Genomic DNA, 18,600 nt, shown 5'->3' on the forward strand with positions numbered 1-18,600 from the left:
TTGCGCACGCAGACACCAGGAAAACCTTGACCAACCTCAAACAATGCTGCTGATTCGTGTGGATACTGGATAGCATTGTGTTGAAAACATTCTGTGCTCCACTTTGTGTTTATTGTGTTTCATATTGTGTTGGTCTCTAGGTAACCGGTTAACTCACGTTAATACTGTCATACTGAAATACTACTGTAAATCAGCTGTGGGACCCTATTACCTAATATTATGTCTATTAATGCAGATTTTTAATACTTTTTGTAAAGATAAAGGATGGACCAAGATTTGTTTGGCAAACTTTAAAGTTCCATCAGTCATTCGCGTGTGGTGCTAACGTATGCGCTGTCATTGATACAGTTCCCACATGTACACTGCAATAAATTAGAAACACACAAACCAGTTTGTTGAAGGACGCACACTTGTTAATGCTGGTGGTGACTGAGTGAGTCACTCAGTAGCGAAGACTTTATATTGAAAGGACTGAAACTTGTTGTGAGCACGGAGCAAGACACAACTGACAAATGACTAGCACTCAATAACCTAGAAGACAAGATAACGTAGTGGATATTTAAAACGATTTTTTATTATGAACATAATTCAGGCTTGACCTGAAGAAAAATGCTGTCTAAATGCAGGTAATACACTCGCTCCATCGATCTTTCTCTCACAATACTCTACAAAATACAGTAAGCTTCAATGAACAATATCATTAAGAACAAATATGTTGCTAAGAGTGGTTGCATAGCTGTGTTTTATGGTGCATTCACCCAGTTTTCTAGGTAAAAATTTCACATGAACACCCTCCCATTTCAAAATATTAATGGGATAAGCTTGTAATCACGACTTCAGAAGTGGGAATTATTACATTTCCGATAGCACGTGAAGGCAGCATTATTGTGAACAAAACACAGCTATTGATGAATCAGAATCAAGGACTGGAACTAACATTTTAAAAATGTGCTAAAACAATTCTTCTATTGCTTGTTTCTGCTTATTCTTTGGCTGTGTTTAGATCCAGAGATTCTGTTCTTTTTATGAAGATAATAATAATGATAATGATAATAATAATAATAATAATAATAATAACAATAATAATAACAATAATAACGCCTTCGTTTAACAGTGAAAACATGGGAAAATTCTGAGGAAGTGTTGTGTCATAAATGACAAAAAAATTCACCAATGGTGGGGAAAGAGCTAATGTGCTCCATTATGCCTTTTCAAATATTACCTTTCATGCCATGTGTTATAGCTGTTTGTGAACGTAAAAGATCTGTATAGTTCTGAATATGAAAGTGCATGACAATTGGCAAAGGTTTTGTCTCCTAAAGTAAAGAATCAAGTGGGTCGTCAGCAATTCCAGTCTCATTTCCTGTTACAAACCTACGTAATTAAAGTAACAATAAAATCTGCATAATACCAGTTTATTGTCTTCATTGGCTGTCCACGAACGACTTATACTGTGACACGTCCCTTAAACACTGCAGTTGTAGCTGAGACTGGAAGAGTCTGGCTCGTGTTGTTGACATGTCACCATACACACCGTAAGCGATAGACAAATCACAACAGACTGGGCCTTCTGACCAATCAGAGCAGAGGAGGCTCTCAAAAGGGCGGGGTTTAGAGACTTAATCTTTGAACAATCTGCTATCAGACTCTTTAAGAAATTAGGTGATGTGCAATGTATAAGAAAATTTAAATGTTTTTTGACCATGAATGCCTATAAACCTGTTGTAGGAGATCGCCAAAACTAAAGTAGGAACCTTTAAAATAGTATAATAGAGGCTGTTTAAAGACTTGCATGATGTGGTGGACAATAACAATTATACTTTGTTACTGTACTTAAGTACAAATTTTTCAAGTATCTGTACTTTTTATTTTAGGGAAATCCCACTGATCCGGGCAGAGCAAGTCTCCAGTTAACAATTGACTGAATTCTCCAGCCTAACAAAATGCATCAAGAATGGGAGATCCTCTGAGCCTGACTGACAGCGCAAAAAGTAAGCTACTAATGCCAAATTTTAGGATTTATGATTGTAAATGAAAATCATATTCAGGTCATGACTCTCAGTTGTATGTGAACTAAATCCGCTATAAAAAAGCAAGCTGTTTAAGCAAAAATGTGCGAATGTGGAAATAATTCCATATTTGTGTATTACTGTCTCAATGGGGTAGGTTTTATGTAGAAACTACACATAACATTAAAATAATGCATCTTCCCCTCTGCCATAATAGTGTCAATGATATAAAACTAGTATGTTTGCATAGCTTTCTGCTTAAAACATTAACACATTTGACTGTTTTTATATAGTATGTTTATATTTGTCAAGACACATTTACACACCTTTTGTTTTACCTAATTTTTACTATATGGTATAATTTGTTATCTTCACTTGCTTGCACAATTGAATTATCAGTAAATATTAATAAGGTTGCTATCAGTGTCTGACAAGTTTTTTGTTAATAAAATAAAAAAATATATTGTTTTTAAGTCTAAATAATCATCCTCATTGACTAGTGCTGACTACTTGAAAATTACTAATAATTTATATTAAAAACTGAGCTGTAACCTAAACGCTCTATCTGTGTTGCATTCAAAAATCAAGTACTTCTGTACTTTTACTCAAATACAATTAAAAAGGAGAACTTAATACTTTTTTTTTACTGGAGTAAATATTTTATTATAGGTACTTTTACTCGCATTTTTGATTTGTGTACTTCGTCCACCGCATGTGTACATGTTTAATAATGAGGGAAATGAACTAAAAACCTTCAGATCAAGGCATTATATTGTGAGTAGCTGCCCACAGGACCGGAAGTAAACGTCTCCCTACTAAACACCCACACAGAGGACCTCAGGAGGTCTTCTGCTCTGGTCAAACACACTCATATCTGTGTAAGCGTGTAATTCCGATTTGACCCTCCAAAAGCACTGTGTAATAAAACCACAATTTGGTTCTCCAAGTCTCAAGCTTGCAGGTCTCCTGTGTGTGTATGCGTGTTGATGCACTCTTGGTGGTAAGCAAACACACTTGAAAACATGAAAAAGATCTTATACATTATTCCAAATACACCCATGAGATGGCAGAGTGCTGACAGAGAGGACAACACACGCATACCGTCTCTTTCACTCTCTCAGCATCAGAGTCGATGCCAGAATGAAAAAGTAATGCACTAAAAATACAGCAGTAGAGACACACACACTTTCACACAGCATTGCTTGGAAAGCCCACACAGAAAGAGATCTGAGAGAAAGAAGCTCTTCCACTCTTATGATTAAACATTTTCCTTTCATCCTGCTCCTGCTCTTGGTCTGATTTTCTCACTTTTCCTCTGTCAGAAGTACATTGGTTTAAAATAATTTGATTGCGTGATACTCAATGACTATCAGCACCATATCATGTCTTTAGGGTGAGTTGGTAAGAATATTTATGACTGTATAACTTAAAGGTGGAATGTATAGTATTTATAAGGACCTATTGACAGAAATGCAATATAATATACATAACTATGTTTTGAGTGGTGTATAAAGACCTTAAATAATGTACCATTATGTTTGCATTACCTTGGAAATACCTTACCCATTTCTATCTACATACACAGTGGGTCCCCTTACAGCGAAATCGTAATTTTGCGCCGCCATTTTTCTACAGTAGCCCTAAATGGACAGACTGCTCTACAGCGCGCTAGTCACTCTCTGCTCTCTCCAACGACTACATTTTTGTCCTGTGTCAGCCCTCATAGCTTTTTTATTCAAAAGGGAGGCTTGAGTGGTTGGTGATTACAATTCACAACCTCACCACTAGATGCTGCGATAATCCACATACTGCACCTTTAATGTTAAACGGATCGTAGTTGATCCACCCACGGTTCGGCATGCATTTGATTTGCGGATTAATTGCAAAGTTCAACCTTCATAGAGTGAAAGTTTATAATATTTTGTGTGTATTTAACTGTTTAAAGGTGCACTATGTAGTATTTTTTCAGTAAAATATCCAAAAATCGCTAGGCCAGTATTATATATTTTGTTCAGTTAAGTACTTACAATATCCCAAATGTTTCCAACTATTTGTAAATTGCGAGACGATTGCTATTTAAACCAAGGACCCGGGACGTGTCAGCATAGCGTTTGATGGAGTCGCATGTCAATTGCGTCATATCTGCGTTACCCTCGGTTTTATTCTGGAGAAGCGCTTTACTCTTAGCAGTGTGAACAAGTGTCACAGCAGCGCCAAGCGAACGCACAGAGTAACGTCATAACATCATTTTAAACACACTTAAATGTATCTAATATGATTAACAGAGCTGCTTTACCCTACACTCATGAAAAACGGAAATAGTGTGAGCGCCCGGCGACTATGTCCCTTCACATTCCATCATAATAAAAGTCCCGGTGCTCGCGAGCCGTGTGTTTGTATAAAAAAACAAAAAAAAAAAAACACTCCAGCGGCTCAATTTAGTATATCAGAGGCTGCTTTTTGTGCGCACACTTTGGGTGTTAGCACAAAATCTGAGGGAATTAATGAAATTATGTGCAATACACCCATTCCATAACACTAATTATATTCATGAAACAAGTGAGTTAGAGAAGGTAGGTTTTTGTGTCAACTCGCTGTTTGATAGATGAGAGAGCGAGAAAGTGCGGCTGGTACAAGTGTCATTCTTTGGAAAATGAGTATTGGAAGCCATTCATATATTTCATTATCGATATATACTGAAAAATATATATATTTTTGACAACACTACATTGCACTTTGTTTATTATTTCAGATTCCTTTTTAAAAGACTACAATTGAAAAAATGTGTATTAGTGACTGCATTAAACTACTGAAATCCACCCACATTTGGCGAGCCCTGAATATCTATATTTTATATTATTTTATTTTACAAAATCAGTTTTAGTTAACAATAACAACATTACGTTACTTTTTGTGTGTCACTCCTTAGACATTTTCAAAATATTTTCTGTTGAGTTCCACAGACATTCAGGTTTGAAATGACATTCTTCTGAAGACAGAATTTTAATTTTTAGGTAAATGATCCCTTTAACTACTTTTAATTATAAATATCTTATAGCTTGGAAAGTCAGCCAATTCTGTTTACGATAGTCCTCCAATGAATCACAACAGGTAAAATAAGCCGTTGGAAATGTCTGGATCCAATCACACAGATGGTGGTTTTGAATCTCATTCATACCAAGATCAGGTCAGATCTCTCAAGAAACATGACTGGCAGCATTTCAGGGTGCTGAGCCAATCGTGGGTAACCTCCTTTATACAGCCTCAGCTGTTCCCATGGCAATGAGATGCCTGTGGGTTCCAGATAATATGATCATGTAGATCTCAGCATGTGTTAAAGTACCTCTTTGGCACCTGTAAGCAATGGGCAAATAGCTGCATTGATGTGTTTCGGAGCACACACAATTCTCCATGACAAGGACTTACTAGTAAACGAGCCACATGCTAGGCGTAAATCGTGGGGAAAAAAAGTATCTTTGGAAAGTTCTGTCCTTACTCCTCCGCTCTCTCCCTCTCGTATATCACACCTCAGCCTGCGTAGCAGACCCCTCAGCAAATCCGTTCATACGCAACTGTTGACAACTGCCGCTGAGAGGCATCTTAGTGTTCTCACTTCAGACAATAAATAGACTACAAATATTCACACAAAAGGCCTATGAACAACTCAGGCTAATTAACATACTAATGAGGCCTTTAAGCTAACGAATTTCGTGTGCTCATTAGAGAAAAAATTGGAGGTAGTGAGCCATGTCTCTGAGTGCGTATACAAATGTATGTATTTTCATCATACACACTCACATGCACAAACGACACTGTCAAATCTAAATACCACACAAATGCACAGCAGCAAGTTTGCCACTGGCAGCATATCTGTTTCCCAAAGTTCTGACAGTCACCGGTGTGGTGAAGGGTAACAGGAGACAGGGCGAACTAGAGACACCCACAAACACGAGCCTCCCCCCACCCTATTTTAAGAAATTCCCAGTTGGGGTGACACCTGATAGGGATATAAACAGAGTGTAGGAGAGCGTGGCAGGTGGCAGCTGTCCTGAATTAATCACATATCTCAGCAAATTCTCTTTACCTGTTCGGACCCCCAAAAGAACATGAGGAACACGGATGACTAACTCTACAGTCCCATATGTGTATCTTACAAAACCCCTCTGCCTCATCTATGAGTTTCACCACCATGTTTGACGTGAATACAGTTTAAGGGACCAAATCTGGTGTAGAATGTTGGGATTCTGTGAAAGCATCACGTGCTTAAGCTCTTATCGAGCGGGACGTGCAGATACGTACGTTGAAACGCATTAGAAACGTATAAATCCTCCGTTAAACGGTAAGTAGAGGAGGAACCATCAACAAACAAATAATAATTGGTTTCACCCGCGACGAACGACTGGCATTTATTAGAAATTATTACATTTACTACCCTCGGCAGTCAAATAAATAAAACACGACATGGTGAAACTAATAACCTGGGGTTCTGTAATAAATTCAATAGCTTCCAGTGATTCATAAAAAGAACCGGCTCATAGGAGTCATTCGCTCGGGAATCAAACTAATTGGCCGTGCTGTGTTTTGGATTCACCAAGAGCCACCGGCTCACAAGACAGGAGTCACTTTTTTGGGAATCGGATTACCACTAGATTCAGTGTTGGCGCTAAATAGTAGTAAAGGAAACAGTCGATAGTATTTTAGTACGGTGGTCTGACGGTGTACGGTGAATTCATGTTCCAAAACCCATGTCAGGAATTCTCCTTTGATTTTTAATTGGAACTGGTTCTCATCCGAACTGAGCCTCAGACTAAATAGCCATAAACTAAATCCACATATTTTATCATTGCAATAAATGCATCGTTATCATTATGGTCCTTCGTGTAATAATTTCAAAGACGAATTGAACACTGACAGTGATTGTTTTATGTTTGGGTGGCATGCTGGAAATTAATCTGTGACGCAAATTTGGAGACATTCTCTCTCCACGGCTCCACGTCGCGCTGATCACATCCACTCTGAACAGCTTCTGCCGTTTACCGAGGCAAATTCACTACATTCCAACTACTCTTAAATAAAGCCGGCGGCGCCTCGAGCTGCACTAATTATCGCTGACTAACCAATAGCGACGCACAAACGAATTGAACGGAAGGTACGTACCTGTGATTTGAGCAAATGAGGAATGCTTTCCTCCTAAATGGTTTTCGGTAACGCCAAATATTCAAGCCAGATCAGTTTCCTCCCCGTTAAGCGTGCAGCTGGCTGCTCCTCGGTGGCAGAAATACCCTAGGGCCGCTTTCGCCCTCCTCACTCCTGCGCACACGCACACACGGACCGACTGCCGGTGCCTGCCCAGTTCCGGCAGATCGATGGAACCGGCGAAGTGATGCCTCTTTCCTTTGCGCGTCTCTGATGGATGCGCAGGTCACCGGGGCTGTCAGCGCGCGCTCAGATCGAAGCGCCGTTGAAAAATGGAACCTTGGAATCCATGTGATCGGTTTTTCCGCGAGCCCCGAGCAACAGCGGCGAACGAACGCTCGCGCCCCCTCCTCCCTCTCTCTCTCTCTTTCTCTCTCTGCCCGTCTCACGTTATAGCGCAGGAAACAAGTTGGTGTTCTCACAACCGAGCGGGCCTCGTTTCATTTCATGACCAAGCATCCCGATTCAGCACCAGTGCAACCGCTGTATCTGAAAGCTTCCCTCCATCAGCATCTGTGGATTTCATCTGCAGGCATCACAAACCCCTCGCTTCATTTGATATCATTCAGCTGAGAGACTGCGCTCATTGCCCTGCATGTTTTTCCCTGGATCACGAGAGGGAGAATTTTAAGATGGCAAATATTGAGAATTAAAGTCACCTCTGCACCCCCCCACCCCAATCTCCGCCTCCCTTCTCCAAATTTCGCCTTGGAAACACACCCTCCGCCGGACGCACGCGGACACACGCGTCTACGTCATCGCATCAGCTGGGACTGTGAAGATGCACCATAATTCATGTGCATGTAATATCACATCTGCGCGCGTGCCTTGAATCATTGTTAAAATGCCACGTATGACCATATGTGGGATAACTGCATGGAGCAGGAAGTCAAAAAAATCCGATTTGATCTTTAGAGAGCTTCTAGCCTTTAATGTTGCATGCTGTCCATGTTGTCCTTCAGCTTTAATCTGTGCACTTAAAATTATACTCCACAAAATGTGCTTTAAAAAAAAAATCATTTTAGATATGTAATTTAATTTCACCTTCTGCTCTGCTGATACATTAGCCAGGCTGAATAATAAAATAATATCAAACCATTTTAAAATATTGCACTGAAACTGCGCCAGAATAGAATTTGTTACAAAATCTAATGGTAGCCATCTCAAAGAATACACAAATTGTGTTGGTTTTTGTTGGTTTAACTTAAAAAAGTAAGTAACCTGGTTTATTGAGTTTATTGAAATAAAAAATTTGAGTTGATACAATGAAGTAAATTTGTTTAATAAATAGAAACTCAAAATATTATTGTATCTGAACCACATAAAAAAAATGTAATAAATCTAGCCTGGATGCCAGTCGAACTCAGCCCCGCCCACAAAATGTTTAGGTCGGGCAGTTCGGTCTGGCCTTGCTCCATAGAGGAGTGATTATGCCCGAACAGAAACTGTTCGGACCAATGAAATCATCAGGGTGGGCTTTAGACGATAATGGACAGATGATCAACAGTAACGTAATCATGCACGTCATCAAAGGGGCTTGGATTATATTTGTTCATATCTTAAATGGAGAGCTTGTTTGTATCTGCATTCACCTTCACAATTTCTCTCAGAAATGATGATCATGTTGGGTAAGTACTCTGTGAATCATTAAATTCTTTTTTTTTTCTTTTTTTTACACAACACCAGCAAAGTTTGTTTATATCAGCCTGATTCCAGCGCGCGTGCAGACAGGGTTGCCAAGTTGACAAAACCCGCCAACTACTAGCCCTAAACAATAGCTTCTCGGGGGGTTCTCGGGAAAAAAAATTGTGTTTTGGGGGTAAAATGTGTGTTATTTTGGCAAGGTTGCCTGCTAAAATTCGCACTCATGGGTCTATATATCATAATAGTTGCTTCAACCCACAGACATAGAAAACAACCGACGGGGAAAAGAAATGCGGACTTGGCAACACAGTGCAGTTGAACTATGTTGACGTCGCTTCGTTGCTCCGATTGGTTGTTGGTCTATCCAATTGAGGTCTTTCCTGGTTCGGTTGAAACACGCCCCATAATCACAGCCCAATGGAGCAGTTTCAGACTCATATTCTGACTAGAATTGAGTATGACCACGTCAGGCTATGATAAATCATGAAAATAGCACTATTTGGCATGTTTCACTGCGTCATCACAAATAAAACATACAATTACCCAATATGCTTACAAAATCTTTTAATAATATTTTAATAAAGGTTGTTGAATCTCAAAAAATGTTCATTGTATTAACTCAAAACTTTAATTTCAATGAATTTAAAATTTTACGGCAACCAGGTAACTTTTTTTCTAAATAATTTTTTACAGTGCATAAATGATATCATCTTGTCACCCTCATGTAGCTCCAAACCTGTATGACTTCTTCCTTCTTCTGTTAAACACAAAATTAGATATTTTGAAGAACGTCCAAGCAACACTGGACCTAATTATATATTTATTTGTGTTGGAACAACGTAATGATATATGGATGATGAAATAATTGAAATTTTGGAGTGAACTTTTAAATAGTTTTTTAAAATTAATATGATTATTGGACCTGCTCTTTAGATTTCACCATTGACCATAAATAGCCATTGTCTTATTGTGAACTATCAATCAAAAATGTAAAAACTTGCTCCACTGAAAAAAACATTTCATTTTCAGTCAGCATCACCAAACCCTCTTATATTTCAAACCCTCTCTTTCCAACCACCTGTCATAGAGCGAGAAATCAAGTCCTGTCCGACCTTTTTCTCAATGCCTCACATTATGTAACTATTTGTTCCTGTGACTGCAATGCCAAGGTTAACTGAGATACATAAACTGATAAAAAGTATACGCTATATTTGCTTCAGCTGAATGCACACATGTGACAAAACAGGTCCCAAACAGTTTTTCATGTTAACTCAAAAGATTATTCACAACATATTCTAAGGGCATGTTTATGGTCATAAGAAGATATGATAAATAAGACAGTCTTATTAATCTTTAATAAGACAGTTTGAATCTAAGCTCGATTTTGTTGACTGTATAAAAAATGATCTCAGATCAGCTGTTTACGAGTGAAAATGTAGTGAGGCCTTTTACTGACAATCAGATTCAAAACATATCAGTTCACCTAATCTGTGCTCCTGCAGATATCATTAATGCTGATACTATCAGTCTTACTTTCAGCCAAGGAAAGCGTGTGTGAGAGAGAGAGAGAGAGAGAGAGAGAGAGAGAGAGAGAGAGAGAGAGAGAGAGAGAGAGAGAGAGACTGTGCCCAGGATAATCAGCTCACTGTACCAGCCTCTTCTAATTATGGCTGCCCTTCACATGACCAAATCATTTATCACACATATAACAAAGCTAAAACAAACCAGCACAGACATACACAAAAGTAATGGCCTGTTAACACACACACCAGCTGTTCTGTTGAGGAGGATTGTGGGTAGAGTGAAGGACAAATAAGCTGAGGAGCAAATCAATAAATGAATGGTTCCCGAGCCGATAACCAGCCATCTCACTGGTGTCTGTGAATACAATACAATCTTGTTTTTTTCTTTTTTGTATTATTCCCAGTTGTTTGATCTGGTTCTTTGATGCTCAATTGGCTGCCTAATGTGAGTCTTATTATAATTTAAATTAACAACACACTATACAGACATAAACCAAATAACAAACCAGGGTTTAAAAAACAACAACAATACAAACCCGTTGTATTAAACCTTTTCTGTATTCAACCGTTTCAGATCACTGTCTGGCAGGATTGTGGGTAAATTGGGACACACCCACGGGAAGTTAACCTGGGATTGGAATGGCAGGAAGAGAAAATATGCAATTTACTGCAAATTGATCTACTGTATCTATCTATCTATCTATCTATCTATCTATCTATCTATCTATCTATCTATCTATCGATCTATCGATCTATCTATCTGTCTGTCTGTCTGTCTATCTGTCTGTCTGTCTGTCTGTCTGTCTGTCTATCTGTCTATCTACCTACCTACCCACCCACCCACCCACCCATCCATCCATCCGTACGTCCGTCCACCCACCCACCCACCCATCTATATCCATCCATCATCAGGCCTTTTTAAAGCCATCTTGCAAATTAATTTTTTTAAGTTAAAAATGACAGTTATCCTTCTGTCAGCTTTAACAGAGCTCAGTGTGTATCCTCACCCTCTCATCTGACTGCTCACAACACTCTACATTGTGGTGGTGAGTTCAGCACAAGCAAACACTACTCACGTTTTCTTCAGCAGCAGACACTGGCGGACACAATGCCCATAGCAGTCACGGAGAGGCTGATGCAGCGAGAGCCAGAGAACAGCAGATATAGACCTCAGCTGTCTGCCTCCTTGAGACAGGCATGTGGCAGGCAAAAAGTCCATCAGCTGAATCAGCACGTCTGTCCACCCTCTACCTACTGGGGACAACACCTCAGTGGCCAGCTCTAATGCACACTGATGGGAAATTAACACATAGACACACACACAGACACACACACACACACATAATGAAGGGACATTCATCTCTTCTGTCAAACTCAAACACAGGTCAAACTGTGTGTGTATCCTCACCCTCTCCTCTGACTCCTCAAAACCACAGCTGCTCCAAAGCCAAGGTTTTCTAGATCATCCTAGGACATCCAGAAGCTATCTCACACACACACACACACACACACACACACACACACACACACACACACACACACACACACACACACACACACACACACACACACACACACACACACACACACACATATATGTTGGGTTACCATGTTTTATGGTATCTTTCCATAGTCATCATGATTTTTATACGGCACAAACGGTATACTCCATCCCCTAACCCTAACATACCCCTAAACACAACTCTCATAGAAAATGTTTTTACATTTTCAAAAAACATTGCTTATTATTAATAAGCTGTTTTCCCCATGGGCACCAACATGTCAAGGATGTTGGATATTACCATCTTTGTAGGGACTTTTTATACTGTACAAACTGTATCCCCCTTACAAACTGTAACCCTACCCATTACAGAAAACTCACTGTATTTTTACATTTTCACCAAAAAATTTTTTTATGATTTATAAGCTGTTTTCCTCATGGGGACAAAAAAAGCCCCTAAAAGGACAAGGATTTCAGATACTGCCATACACACAGCAAGACATAATGTTTGTGGATAAATCAGATGGATAATCAGTGTTTAAGTTGTGTAATTACATTTGCACTGAAGAATAAAGATGGTTAACATGAGACATTTTTCACACCCTTGGACATCCATAATGCAGTGTTATTATCGTTCAAGAAAACTATAAAGTGAAAAGTAAATAAAAAACCATGTTCATAAGCCTAACTGAAATTAAAATATAACTATATCACAACTGAAATTGTATCTAAAATAAAATGTATGACCCTAAAGTAAAATATATTTCTAAAGTAAAATGTATAATGTTTACCAACTGATTCAAAATGATACTTACTCTTTAAAAAGCAGAATGACATCACTACTTTCCTGTGTATTTGTGACGTGTATATATGTGTAGCGATGCCATGGAGTAGCGTCTGTGCTCTGTGTGTTGGTGCCCAGCTGGCTTGTTAGTGCCAGTATGTTTGTGTGTGCAAACATGATTGGCAGCTGAAACTTGTGTGTGTGTGTGTGTGTGTGTGTGTGTGTGTGTGTGTGTGTGTGTGTGTGTGTGTGTGTGTGTGTGTGTGTGTGTGTGTGTGTGTGTGTGTGTGTGTGTGTGTGTGTGTGTGTGTGTGTGTGTGTGTGTGTACGTGCTGAAGTATGAATGAATCTGAGATCGTGTGTCCACGAGATAAGGCATTCGTGTGTGTGCTGTGCTGTAGTTCTGCCAGAGGGTGTGTATGTGAGTGTATTTTCTGCCTGAACAGTCCTTCTGCTGCAGAGCATCAGGATATTTATAGAACACAGAATTATGACAAAGAAAAACAATAAGCTATGCATCTACAGACAGCATCACACAAAAAGGGTTATCAGTCAGTAACGGTGTAGTGCAAGTGCAATTTTGTAGGATATAACGGTTTATGTGTGAGAGATACTGATGTTATCTGTTTCAGTGTGGAGGTGTGTGTGTCACGCTAATTACACAGTACAAGCTCTACAAGATAATTACAATACTAAGAGTTCATGTGGGTGTTTGTTCTTTGAGGGGGGAAAGGGGTTTTCCTCTAAACGTTGCCGATTTCACAGCAGGGCCCCTTGTGTAACCTTCACACATACACACCTTTCCGTCCTCAATGCCATGTGTTTTGCTAGCTCAGGAAGTATGCAGTAAATATTGAATTTGATTTCTTCTTTTCTTAGTGCTGCGATTAATAATTGATGGCGTTTTCTTGCAGTTTGTGATGAAAAATTGAAGCACACGTGTGAGGGAGTCTCAAACCACCAGTCTGAGAACACGACTGCACACTTACAAATAGGAAACGCTTAAAAACGCACACTATACACAAGTGACATAGTATACAAGTACATATGCCACTTATTGGTTACTGTGCTTGCAAGGCAGCATTATATTGATGTTCCTCAAACATTCTGAACCCCAAATTCGTCCACACCAAGAATGATAACTATAAAGATAACTATAACAATATTAGTGCCCATACAATGCATGATATAATTCTGTTTATAGCTTTTTAAAGCAGGAGGGATTCTGATCAGCTGTCATGGTTTTTATTGTTCATCAGCTGTAAAAAAAAAAAAAAAAAAAAAAAAAAAAAAAACAATTATATATATACAGTCTTGTTCAAAATAATAGCAGTACAATGTGACTAACCAGAATAATCAAGGTTTTTAGTATATTTTTTATTGCTACGTGGCAAACAAGTTACCAGTAGGTTCAGTAGATTGTCAGAAAACAAACAAGACCCAGCATTCATGATATGCACGCTCTTAAGGCTGTGCAATTGGGCAATTAGTTGAAAGGGGTGTGTTCAAAAAAATAGCAGTGTCTACCTTTGACTGTACAAACTCAAAACTATTTTTTACAAAAAAAAATTTTTCTTTCTGGGATTTAGCAATCCTGTGAATCACTAAACTAATATTTAGTTGTATGACCACAGTTTTTTAAAACTGCTTGACATCTGTGTGGCATGGAGTCAACCAACTTGTGGCACCTCTCAGCTGTTATTCCACTCCATGATTCTTTAACAACATTCCACAATTCATTCACATTTCTTGGTTTTGCTTCAGAAACAGCATTTTTGATATCACCCCACAAGTTCTCAATTGGATTAAGGTCTGGAGATTGGGCTGGCCACTCCATAACATTAATTTTGTTGGTTTGTAACCAAGACTTTGCCCGTTTACTAGTGTGTTTTGGGTCATTGTCTTGTTGAAACAACCGTTTCAAGGGCATGTCCTCTTCAGCATAGGGCAACATGACCTCTTCAAGTATTTTAACATATGCAAACTGATCCATGATCCCTGGTATGGGATAAATAGGCCCAACACCATAGTAGGAGAAACATGCCCATATCATGATGCTTGCACCTCCATGCTTCACTGTCTTCACTGTGTACTGTGGCTTGAATTCAGAGTTTGGGGGTCGTCTCACAAACTGCCTGTGGCCCTTGGACCCAAAAAGAACAATTTTACTCTCATCAGTCCACAAAATGTTCCTCCATTTCTCTTTAGGCCAGTTGATGTGTTCTTTGGCAAATTGTAACCTCTTCTGCACATGCCTTTTTTTTAACAGAGGGACTTTGCGGGGGATTCTTGAAAATAGATTAGCTTCACACAGACGTCTTCTAACTGTCACAGTACTTACAGGTAACTCCAGACTGTCTTTGATCATCCTGGAGGTGATCATTGGCTGAGCCTTTGCCATTCTGGTTATTCTTCTATCCATTTTGATGGTTGTCTTCCGTTTTCTTCCACGTCTCTCTGGTTTTGCTCTCCATTTTAAGGCATTGGAGATCATTTTAGCTGAACAGCCTATCATTTTTTGCACCTCTTTATAGGTTTTCCCCTCTCTAATCAACTTTTTAATCAAAGTACGCTGTTCTTCTGAACAATGTCTTGAACGACCCATTTTCCTCAGCTTTCAAATGCATGTTCAACAAGTGTTGGCTTCATCCTTAAATAGGGGCCACCTGATTCACACCTGTTTCTTCACAAAATTGATGACCTCAGTGATTGAATGCCACACTGCTATTTTTTTGAACACACCCCTTTCAACTAATTCAACTAATTGCCCAATTGCACAGCCTTAAGAGCGTGCATATCATGAATGCTTGGTCTCATTTGTTTTCTGAGAATCTACTGAACCTACTGGTAACTTGTTTGCCACGTAGCAATACAAAAATATACGAAAAACCTTGATTATTCTGGTTAGTCACATTGTACTGCTATTATTTTGAACAAGACTGTATATATATATTATTCTGAAAGTGATTCCAACGATATTGTTTCTTGGTGTCATTAACGTTATGGTGTGGACTTTGCTATTCTTTTATATTTATTGTTTTTGTCCTTAGTCTGAACAGGCCTTTAAACTTCAAACTGGTTTAACTGCCTGATATACAGTCTTTATTCAGACTAGTTTTAATTTCAGTAGTAATTTTTTAGGTGTACAAATTTGACAAAAGACCTGTTAGTATGCAAATAGATGTAGAAGCAAATATTGGATTGACAGATGGATGGATGGGTGGATGTATATAAATATTCATAGAGTGATGTTGATATTGGTTACATTTTGAATGCTGAGCATTCAATCAGTGTAAATCAATGGGGGACTTTTGTAAAAGTTAAATTCAAGATTAAAAGTATAAGTATAAGCTTCCAAAACAATAGGTCAGTAAAGATAAAAAATACATGCATTCACACATCAGGCATAACATTGACAGTAACAGTGACAAGTGAAGTGAATAACACAAATTATCTCTTCATCACGGCACCTGTTAGTGGGTGGGATATATTAGGCAGCAAGTGAACATTTTGTCCTCAAAGTTGATGTGTTAGAAGAAGGAAAAATGGGCAAGCGTAAGAATTTGAGTGAGTTTGGCAGGCGCCAAATTGTGATGGCTAGACGCCTGGGTCAGTGCATCTCCAAAACTGCAGCTCTTGTGGGGTGTTCCCTGTCTTCAGTGGTCAGTATCTATCACAAGTGGTCCAAGGAAGAAACAGTGGTGAACCGATGACAAGGTCATGGGCAGCCAAGGCTCAATGATGCACGTGGGGAGTGAAGAATACTGAAGAATACACAGTGCATCGCAGCTTGTTGCGTATGGGGTTGCATAGATGCAAACCAGTCAGGGTAACCATGCTGACCACTGTTCACCACCGAAAGCACCATCAGTGGGCATGAAAACATTAGAACTGGACCACGTAGCAATCTGCATTGCTTACCTGGGGAACACATGGCATCCTGAACTATGGGAAAAAGGCAAGCCGACGGAGGCAGTGTGATGCTTTGGGCAATGTTCGACTGGGAAACCTCGGGTCCTGCCATCCATGTGGATGTTACTTTGACACGTATCACCCAACACCCTTTTCCTGGTGTCTGTGACCTCTTTCAGCAGGATAATGTGCCCTGCCACAAAGAAAAAATGGTTCAGGAATGATTTGAGGAGCACAACAATGAGTTTGAGGTGTTGACTTGGCCTCCAAATTCCCCAGATCTTAATCCAATCAAGCATCTGTGGGATGTGCTGAACAAACAAGTCCGATCCATGGAGACCACACCTCACAACTTACAGGACTTGATTCTGTAAAAGGATCTGATGCTAATATGTTGGTGCCAGATACCACAGCACACCCTCAGTTGTCTAGTGGAGTCCATGAATTGACGGTTCAGGGCTGTTTTGTCAGCAAAAGGAGGAACCAACACAATATTAGGGAATAGTTAGTCGGTGTATATAGGCTATATACCCCCTATCATTAAACTTATAGTTTTATCAATAATAGTTTTAGCATGTTATTGAATAAGGCATTTGGTTTTTTAACAATCTTTTTTTACATTATAAATGTCTTTACTAAAACTTCTGATCAGATTAATGTATCCTTTCTGAATAAATGTATTCCTTTAAAAAATGAGGCTCTGTGGGTGAAATCTAGTGGTTTTGTGGCAAACATACCGAGTCACATTTACAGCTTACAACTCACAGTATCTGCTACAAGAGTCATCTTTGTGCTAGTGTAGCTTGATTGACGTCCTGTAGGAATTGATTCATTTGTGCCACCATTGTCCAGGTCACAAAGCTCCCATTGACCTTTGACATTAGGATTGGTCCAATTTTGAAGGACACTGGAAGGAGATTACTCTGGCTGCGTTCAAACCTCTCTGACACTCACTTGGCTTCCTAATGCAAGTCTTAAAACAATAATAAATTCAATGAATAAATGCATAAATTCATGCTAACAAAAAAAGTGGTGTAGAACAGAGTGAAATGTCTGCAATGCCTTATTAGTGGTGTTTACTAAAGCATTACTAGCCAGACCATCACACTAACAACGACAAAGCAATATGCAATGGATAATAACAGCCTCCAAAGCCCTATAGTGTTTTAGTGTTGAGTTAAGCAAGGGCAAAAACACGGTTTAAACCAAAAAAAAGGATATTCACTAGTTATTTCATTTTAGCATAACATAGGTGAAATGAGGTTATAAAATGTTCCCTTCAGAATGAGTGAGAAGAATCCGTCCTGCAGAGATTTACACAGGACATGTGCCTGTTTCTGAACCTTGACAATGCCTAAGCCAGATTTCTCAAAACACTGTTAAAGATTTCATCTGAAAAACTAATCTTAAAAGCACACAAAAGCCTACTAGGCAACATCATACATTTAAACATTTGCAGGCACATTTAGAATTTTCTCTGCAACAGTGAAAGTGGAATCAATTAGGCTCAAATGTTCATCTCTGCAATGAACAATAAAACAAAGATGTTTAATAAGGTTATAGCTCTGTAGTGGAGGTCTGACTGGAGTTCAAGAGGTCTAATTTAAATGCAAGTGCCACCCTTAGTGGAAGAATCAGATAAATTGCTCAGTGTTGTAGTGAGATGTGGCTTCCACACACTGCAGTAAAGGATGCTTGTGCACATAAATCTGTTAGAGGGTTGTTAATCTAATGGTTAAGGATCTGGGCGGAAGAGGTTACGGGTTCAAGTCGCCACTACACGTTAGGTTGAGGCGACTGAGAGGTTGTTGAGATCACAGTCCAGCTCTGTCACTGCTGGATGTTTGAGCAAGGTATTTAACACTTTGCTAACATCTAGTACATTTTTTATCCATAGCAACACAGAGTACAGTACAGACAAAAAACTGTCTATAATCTGAAAAATGTTTTGAGGTGTGGTAACCGCAGTATACATTTAAATAATTTAATTATTAAAAAAATAATTAAACAGCATGTCACAAATTATTCTTT

The 18,600-nt window shown here is 39.0% G+C and overlaps 1 protein-coding gene across 4 annotated transcripts in view; it reads right to left on the reverse strand.

Moving 5' to 3' along the window:
• Positions 1–18,600, reverse strand: part of slc8a3 (solute carrier family 8 member 3) — a 94,200-nt gene that overhangs the window by 71,649 nt on the left and 3,951 nt on the right. For 2 of the 4 annotated variants that reach the window (XM_067420895.1, XM_067420892.1), the window contains exon 1: positions 7,167–7,960. The gene's annotated coding sequence lies outside the window, so the exon portion shown is untranslated. Of the gene's footprint in view, positions 1–7,166; positions 7,961–11,448; positions 11,664–11,780; positions 11,856–18,600 lie in introns of those variants that run through there. The other 2 variants (XM_067420894.1, XM_067420896.1) reach the window with 2 other exon arrangements.

The sequence above is a fragment of the Pseudorasbora parva genome, chromosome 17, assembly GCF_024679245.1.
Source record: "Pseudorasbora parva isolate DD20220531a chromosome 17, ASM2467924v1, whole genome shotgun sequence".
Classification (NCBI taxonomy): Eukaryota; Metazoa; Chordata; class Actinopteri; order Cypriniformes; family Gobionidae; genus Pseudorasbora; species Pseudorasbora parva.